Here is an 8,601-nt window from a genome sequence, read left to right on the forward strand (position 1 = left end):
AAATGAAAAGATAAACAAATCTCATTCTCAGTTAAAGCTTTTATTTATACCTCAGGAATTGGGTTATAAGAAAAGAAATATTTGGTTACATGAATGAAATTGACTATTCAAATTAATTACATACACATACGTGTCTATTAGAATTCTCTGGTCCAGTTGGAAAGTCAGTTTAAATAAATAGCAGTCATGATTTTAATCTATTCTTATTTGTGTGAATCCTCTGAATTTTGTAGAACCAAAGGTATGTTAGGGCAATAATAGGATGGTTTGATCATAGACTTGAATGTTAGATAACTCACATGCTGTGTCTTTAATTAGTGCAAACCCAGTGATGTTTACCAAGGGATACCAAGTGTCAGGTTCAAAAGGTTCATATCACCCTTACTCATGGATTGGGTGGATAAAGATCATAAAGAAGCCCATGAGGAATATAATGATGCTAAATGGACTCTAAATGTGCTATTCCCACAGAAGCATCAATTGAGGTTGGGATTTATCAGGACTCTGCTAATTGCACATCCTTTCTACTCTTTGCTAGAGTGAAATAATGGACCTCATTTAATATTGTCATTAACATGTCGTGAGCCCAGTGATTACTCCTATACACAAATAGTCTCATTGACTAGTGGCCCCTAATGGGTGGTGAACATGCATGTTTTTTTCATTCAGCTGTTTGCTCTGTCATTAAGGCTTTGGAGGAAGTGGGATTTGGTTGTCAGAGGACAGGTCTGGGATGAATCAACCAAAGCAACAGCTTTCTTTCTTTCCTTTTTTAAAAAAAATTTAAATCTTTATTGTTGAAAGTATTACATATGTCCCCTTTTTCTCCCATTGACCCCCTTTTTTCAGCTTTTATTTAGTATTTTTCCATCCTTTATGCTCCACTTAACAGATGTATCTCCTGATGACACCAGCCCAGGGGTACCATTTTTTCCTAGTTGATCCTACCAATTGTCCTCTCTCACATATTCCCACAGGCTTTCTTGCTTCCAGATGGTAGCTATAAGACTGCCTCAGTCACCCCTTTTTTAGGGGTGTACTTGGGGACACTGAGTCCAAGCATCCCCTGCCCAATGTAGTCTTGGCTGCTCTGTAGCACAGACCAAAGCCCAGGTATTGATGCATTGCTTGGGCCATGGTCTCAGTGCCTGACATAGAGCTGGAGGCACTGGGATGGGTTTCCGAAGCTTTCTTTCTTTCTTTTTTTGTTTTGTTTTGTGTTAATTCTCACCCAAGGAGGATATTTTTCCATTGATATTTATAGAGAGGGGGAGAGAGAGAAAGAGAGAAACATTGATGTGAGAGAGACACATTGATTGGTTGCTTCTTGCACATGTCCCGACTGGGCCCAGGGATCCAGCCTGCAACCCAGGTATGTGCCCTTGACCGGAATCGAACTCAGGACCCTCAGTCTGAGGGCTGACACTCTACCCACTGAGCAAAACTGGCTAGGGCTTTCCTAAACTTTCATGTCAAAGTGGGGTGTCCTTTACTTTTTTTTCTTTGCAAGAGTTAAATTGCTGAGGCTTAGACTTCAGCTACATGGAATCCCACAAGAACTCTGGGCCTTTTTCTGTGTGATCGTTTATTTTTTGTTCTAAGTAACTGGTGGAATCTAAGCAAGCTTCTCGTCATGCCTTCTTCATGTCCCTTTGTGTTGGTCCACTTTGGATCAACTATCAGATACTTTTTAAATTTTTCTGATATCCTTGTTTTTAATATATTTTATTGATTTTACAGAGAGGAAGAGAGAGGGATAGGGAGAAACATCGATGAGAGAAACATCTATCAGCTGCCTCTTGCACTCCCCCCACTGGGGACTGAGCCCGCAACCAAGGTACATGCCCTTGACTAGAATCAAACCTGGAACACTTCAGTCCACGGGCCAATGCTCTATCTATCCACTGAGCCAAACTGGTTAGGGCAACTATCAGATTTCACAATCACTGAATGCAGAGTTGGGCAGAGATGCCCACAACAGCTTCTTGGAGCTGCTGTGAGCTGGTACCAGCTCACCACTGTCTATGGGTATCTAGCACTTTGCATTTTACTCCAATTGCAGTGAGAAAGGAAGGAAAAAATCAGTGAAATCAACAGCACAGAGGCATACCTTGCTTAATGCAATAGAAATGGCTCTGAGAGTTGCACCCAAATAGGCTATTTATTAAGCATAAAGGAAATCATTATTTCAGAGAAAATGGTAGTGAAGAGCTTAGTAAAGCAAAGATTCCATTTTTGCAAAATAAACCACGGCTTCTGGTTGATCTGATTTAGACATTTGAGTTTTATGTTTCAGATTTTCTTTAAAGTATTATATGTCTATAAAACAAACAAACAAACAAACACAGAAAAATCTTAAGAGTTTTATGGGGATCTGAGGGTTCCAGCACTCATGATTCTTTAATTTTTAAGTTGTCTTCTTCCCCTCTAAGTTGTCTGGTCTCTTTGGCAGCTCTTGGCAGGCCCTAGGAGTCACCTGCAAGAACATGTCATCTGCTCTGGGAGAATCTGCATTCTTTAGATCTCCCATTTTTTTCGTGTACTTTCTCTGCTCCTTTGAAGGAAGCAAGAAAGCTAGATTTTGGTCCTGGTTCTACCCTAGATGGTTGCATGATTTGAACAAATCAGCGGCCTCTCTGGGTCTCCTTTTTTCTAATCAGTAAACTTAGAAGAAAAGGCTTAATGATTGTTCAGTTTGCATCTGGCAGCGCAATTTAAAAAAAACTTTAAACTATCTTTAAAAAACTTTAGAGACTTTGAAAACATCATCAAATTATGAATTTCTCTATTTAAATTTAAATGCTAACTATCAAGGACTTATGTGTTTTGCTTTCATTAGGCAAAAAACGGCACAGAGCTTTTTGGAACCTTACATATGTATTTAATAGAACTAAACGATTCATGCCAAATAGTGGCAAACTGCATTCTTGAGTAATGGTGGAATATATTTTCTCAGGTGATTGCTTAAATTCAGTTCTACTGGGGCTTAATTAAGAAATGTCTGTAGTCATGAGCAATTCTGTTGAATAAAATCACTGAAGAAATAGACATGTCCCAGAAAGCAATGCCAGTGTTGACATTTGAAGTGTATTCTAGTTTCGTTCGTTTGGATTCTTAGATTCGAAGGTGATGCAAGTCTGTGAATCTCACTGGCCCTGGCCTGTTGTAGAGCCAGGGGAGTTTATTTTGTGTCTGGGCTGTTGGGCGGCTTCCCCAGACCAATTTTCTGCTGGAAATGGTATGTATCCTTCTGGCAACAAGCTGCTTGAGCAACAAGCTGTCACATTGCGATGTCTGGCGATGAGGTAACTTTAGTTCTTGATCTACCAGGGATCTATTTAGACATTCAGCATATATGCATTTGGAGTACACTGGGCTCTTCATTAGGGAGCTAACATCAGGGCAAATCACAAGGTGCTTTTTTCTATTTTCTCATCTGCCCCTCCTTCCACATGCCGTGTTTTGATACCGGAAAAAGAACTGCAAGGGCAACCTTGAAAAGTGACTCGTAAAGCATAGTATGGAGCAAATGCAAGGATGCACACAGCGATGTCCACTCCTCACCTTACCGAGAAAGGCAGGCCAGACAGCGAGGTGGAAGCCGAAGCTGTTTATATCGGCTGTGAGGTTTGGTTGGCACCTATTGGCTTTTGTATTAGATAAGCTTTATCAGACTTCTCAGCTTTAACTGTCTAAGCTACTTAGACAAAACTGAAACGACTATATAAAGGAGGTGCTTTGATTCAAATTCCTCACAGGTGCATGAGGACTGACCATCCAATCTTGTTTATTTTTATTTTTAATTTTCATAGTGTAAGTTGCCCATCTGTTCTTATATGCTACTAGAATGGTATTCAAGCACAGTTTCCTAATATCATTTTGTGATTCTCTATTGCTTATGTAAGGAAAAACGGACGTGAGAAAATCGCATGTTTTTTAAGGTGGCTTCTATGCATGTCTTCTAACATAGAGCTTTTTGTAAAGTGTAACCTGAACAGAATCATGGTGTCTTCCTTCCTTTCCATGCAATTTCTGTTCACTTATTTGTATTTATGCACCAGCAGAGACCAAACTGCAGCTTTTCCTTTACATTTCCTTATGTTGGCTCTGTTCACCTAACCTTTCAGTAACCTTTTTGAATTCAGCGAAGCATGTAATTGTTGTAACATATAGAAACAGTTGGGGGAAACAAATGGTGGGGTGTAATTTATGGTGGTAAGCCATCCAGAAAAAAAGTGGAAAGAATGTTCAATTTATTTTAAATATCTTAATACTATTGCCTTTTTTCTTTCTGTTGTACACATTGAATTCTTTGTGTGACACATGAAAAATTATTAAACACATCCCTATATAAAAATCCAGAAGTTGCTGTAAAAATTAAAATGCTCCAATTTAAGTGACAATAGGAAACCAGGAGAGTTTAAGGCATTTATTTCCTTTGTTCAGATTGGTGACTAAAACTAGGATTAAGACATTTTCATTTGTCAGTAGCTCAAATGATTTCTTATATTCTCCAATCTTAGAAAGGTGCAAAGGTGAGATTCCAGCCTTACAGAGCATTAGCATGAAGTGTGTGTGTGTGTGTGTGTGTTTATGTGTGTGTGTGTGTGTGTGTGTGTGTGTGTGTGGTGGTAGAATGGAAGTACTACTGAAATTTTGATGTTAGTTTTATTTAAAAACATGGTGCATAGAACATAGGACTGTAGTAATGTGAAAATAATGTATTCACAAGGCATACGAATTATATGTTTGTGTATATGTACATATTTATGTATGCATACCTTATAAATTTATGAATAGTATTTAATATTGGAATTAGGGTTTTCAGAATAAGCAGAAGTAGAGTGTTGTATATAGGGAAGTATTGTTTTGAAGTGTTTGCTTCAATATTTAGGTTACTTGGCTTCTATTGAATCCTCATGCTCAACTATAAATTTCCCTCACCATTTAGCTCAGCAGCTCGAAACACTAGATCCAATAGACTCTTCAGGGAACTATAAAAACATTCTAATGCCCAGACTCCATTTCTGGGGGTTCTGATGTAATTGGTCTGAGAGTGGGGCTGGCATTGATAATTTTTAAAGTTCCCTTGATGAATCTAATCTTCAGTAAGGGTTGGCAGCCACTGCTTTGGCTATGTGTTGACAAGCAACCACTGGCAATACCTAACAACAGCCACATGGTGATGCTGAGTTTACTGGGAACTTTTCTTCCTTGTCATGATGGTTGAAACCCAGAGCCACTGAGGTCTGCAAAAAAGTGCCATCTAGCCCTGTCCGGGTGGCTCAGTTGGTTGAGCATTGTCCTATATGCCAAAATGTTACAGGCTTTATTCCCAGTCAGGGCACATATCTAGGTTCCGGGTTTGATCACCTGTCAGGGCATGTGGGAGGCAGCCATCGATGTTTCTCACATCTATTTTTCTCGCTCTCTCTTTCCTTCCCTTTCTCTCTCTAAAAATCAATAAAACATATCATGGGGTGAGGATTAAAAAACAGCCCTTGTCAGTATTTTTCCTGGTCAAGGGCATGTACCTGGGTTGTAGATTCAATCCCTGCCCCCAGTCAAGGTGTGTGCAAGAGGTAACCAATCTATGTATCGATCATGTAAAGATCATATTGATCTTTCTCTCTCTCTCCTCCCTCTCTCCCTCTCCCGTCCCTCCCACTCTCTCTAAAAAATAAATAAATAAAAAAGTAGAGTGCAATCTATAGCTTGAGGCAAAAAGCCAGAAAGGAGAAGCAATGGAAATGACACAGGACAGGCTAAAAGTCGGGTGACTTGCACAATATTATAAGCGTACATGGAATCAGGACTTGAACCCAGGTCTTCCATAGTGAGTGACACTCTGGAATCAGGCTGCTAGTGTGGGTATATCAGTTTCTGCATTAGCTAGCTGGTTGAGTGAGTGATGGCATGCCATTTATTTGTCATCCTGGTAAAGACTTTGAAACTCCTCGGATTGAGGAAGAAAAATATAGTACCAGTCTCAGTTTTATGTGGCAGGCCTAACTTCTTTTGGCCTAAGTTTTCATACTTATAAAATGGAGATAATTATTATTGTGTCTACTTAACAGGGTGGGTGGCTGATAGGATTAAATGATATAATAAATTGTAAAACCTCTTGTGATAGTATCTCACACATATCTCCTCAATATACATATGTGATTTATTATTATTACTATTTTTGTTATTTGACACCACATCCTATTCTCTTTATTCTGTACTATCCCACTTAATCGGATTGTGTATATAAACCTCAATTTTAAGTTTTTTTTCCTATTGACCTGGAATTTTTTACTTCAAGGACCTGGACATTAAATCAGATTCTTTACTTTAATACTTATCTGGACGATGGCTCAGTCCTCTGTTTTCTTCTTCTTTTTAAAATACTTTTATTGATTTCAGAGAGGAAGGGAGAGGGAGAGAGAGATAGCCCACAACCCGGGCATGTGCCCTGACCAGGAATTGAACTGGTGGCCTCTTGGTTCCTGGGTCAACGCTCAACTGCTAATCTACACCAGCCGGGCCCTCTGTTTTCTTTGATAACAGCTCCTTGGATGGTTTCAGTTGCCTTTTCCTCTAAGCCAATGTTAGATATGGAACATATATTTCTTATTGCTTACTTTTTCTTATGTGCTAGAAATAAAAAAGAGGGTAAATGTAAATATAACTAATATAGATCCATATAAGTGTTTTGAAAATGCAGCTCTTGCTGTAACCATGTTAACTGTTATATGGTGCTCACTGTAATTTAGTGTCAGGTATAATTTTAAATGTCTTACATAAAATATTTAAAAAACTGTTTGTTATGGAAAATTCCAAACACAAGCAGGAGTACATGTGTATGTAGAGTATATGAATTCCACGTAGTCTCGATTCATTTTTAACTAGTATTCCCTCATGGCCACCTTTGTTTTATCTATAGCCATCCAATCCCACTATCTTAATACCACAAATATTTTTCTCTAAGTAATTCAGTTTGCATCTTGAAAAGATATAGACTAAAAAAAAAGATTCTCCCAATACTAGTATACTAGTATCACACATAAATGTAACCCTTATAAAAGCCTTATATGTGAAGTAGCACTATTATGCCTATTTCACAGATAATGAGACTGAGGCACAGAGAAGTTAAGTAACGTGCTTGTTACACAACTATTAAATAACAGAGGTGAGATTTGAAAGCAGGTGGTCTGGCTACATAGTCTGCGTTCTTTTTTTTTTGACTGTCCTAAATTGTTTATTAGGTAAGGATTTTACAAACATTACTTATATTAGCGGTAACGGTGGAGCTGGAGAGTATTGCGCCTTCTCCAAGCTGCACGGCGAGAACCACCAATAGTGTGGTGGAACTTGTGGCCCTTCCCAAGGCCACGGCTCTTGCGGCCCGCTGATGTCAGCCCTCGCACCTCCCTGTGCTTGTGGACTGGTTTGGTGATCCACTGGGTGTCAGGATTTCTTCTGATAGCTTTATGGGATGGATCAATGAGAATAACCTCAAAGAATTTGTACGTGGAATCTTCACCAACCCAGTAAGAATTCAGGACTCTCAGAGCCCCACAGTGGCGTCCAGCTCGCTCCTCGGCAACAGACTGAAGACTTCGCGCAAACTTCAGCTGGTTAACGCCGTAGTGGACAGGCTTGCCGTAGGTCGCACCCTTAGGAACAGGGCGCTTGCGGCCACCCCGGCGCACACGAATCCGATATATGACCTAACCTTGCTTGGCCTTGTAGCCCAGCCTGCGCGCTTTGTCGGGCCGGGTGGGGCGGGGCGCCCTGTGGAGCGCCGAGAGCTGGCGGTACTGCCAGCAGCGCACCCGGAGAAGGAAGCGCATTACATCCGACTGCTTCTTCCTCCGTAGCTCCTGGATGTACTTGTAAGCGCCCATCTTGGTTTACCTGATGGCTGCGGGCAGACGGAAAAGGATAGTCTGCGTTCTTAACCACTCCAACTTATTGTCTTCTCTAATGGGAAAAAAATGCAATATACAATAATTTCTTTTCAATGCATGTGAGGTTTCAGCTTTTAGTGTTGTTAATGTCCTAATTAGGTGGATGTACTATGGGGCACCAGTATCTGATCTTGCTCTCTGTAGTTGTGTGGTCTTAGGTTTAAGACAGCCCTGAGTTTGAATCCTGGCTCCACCATTTACTAGCTATGTGACTTTGTGCCTATTCATTATCCTTTATATACCACAGTTCCTTTGTCTGTTACATGGTCATATAACAATACCAATCTCATGGAGTTGCTATGAGCTAACACACAGACACGTGTACTTGATTAGATTGATTCTCTTGATGTGATTGGTTAGACAGCAATCCCTTGAACGGTGAAGAAATGCCTTGAAGAAGACCATGCAACTGACTTAGAAATGCCTCCTAATGTACAGCTGGAAAGCTGCCAGCTTGTTAAATAAAAATAAATGTTATAATATACTCGTTCATATGAGCAAAGGAGCATCATGCTCAAGGAATGATTTCTCTCTCTCTGAGCTACTTCAAAGTCATTTGTCAACATCCATCTTAAAATGCGGGGAAAATTCTCATGGAACACGTATGCACATCTTTTACTGCCTGGCTTCTGCTCCAGCTTTTAGC

At 40.0% G+C, this 8,601-nt stretch overlaps 1 pseudogene; it reads right to left on the reverse strand.

Annotated features, from left to right (window-relative positions):
• Nucleotides 1-7,217: 7,217 nt before the first annotated feature.
• On the reverse strand, nt 7,218-7,922 carry LOC102442596 (annotated as a pseudogene).
• Nucleotides 7,923-8,601: the final 679 nt, after the last annotated feature.

Source organism: Myotis lucifugus, unplaced genomic scaffold (assembly GCF_000147115.1).
Source record: "Myotis lucifugus unplaced genomic scaffold, Myoluc2.0 scaffold_238, whole genome shotgun sequence".
Lineage (NCBI taxonomy): Eukaryota > Metazoa > Chordata > Mammalia > Chiroptera > Vespertilionidae > Myotis > Myotis lucifugus.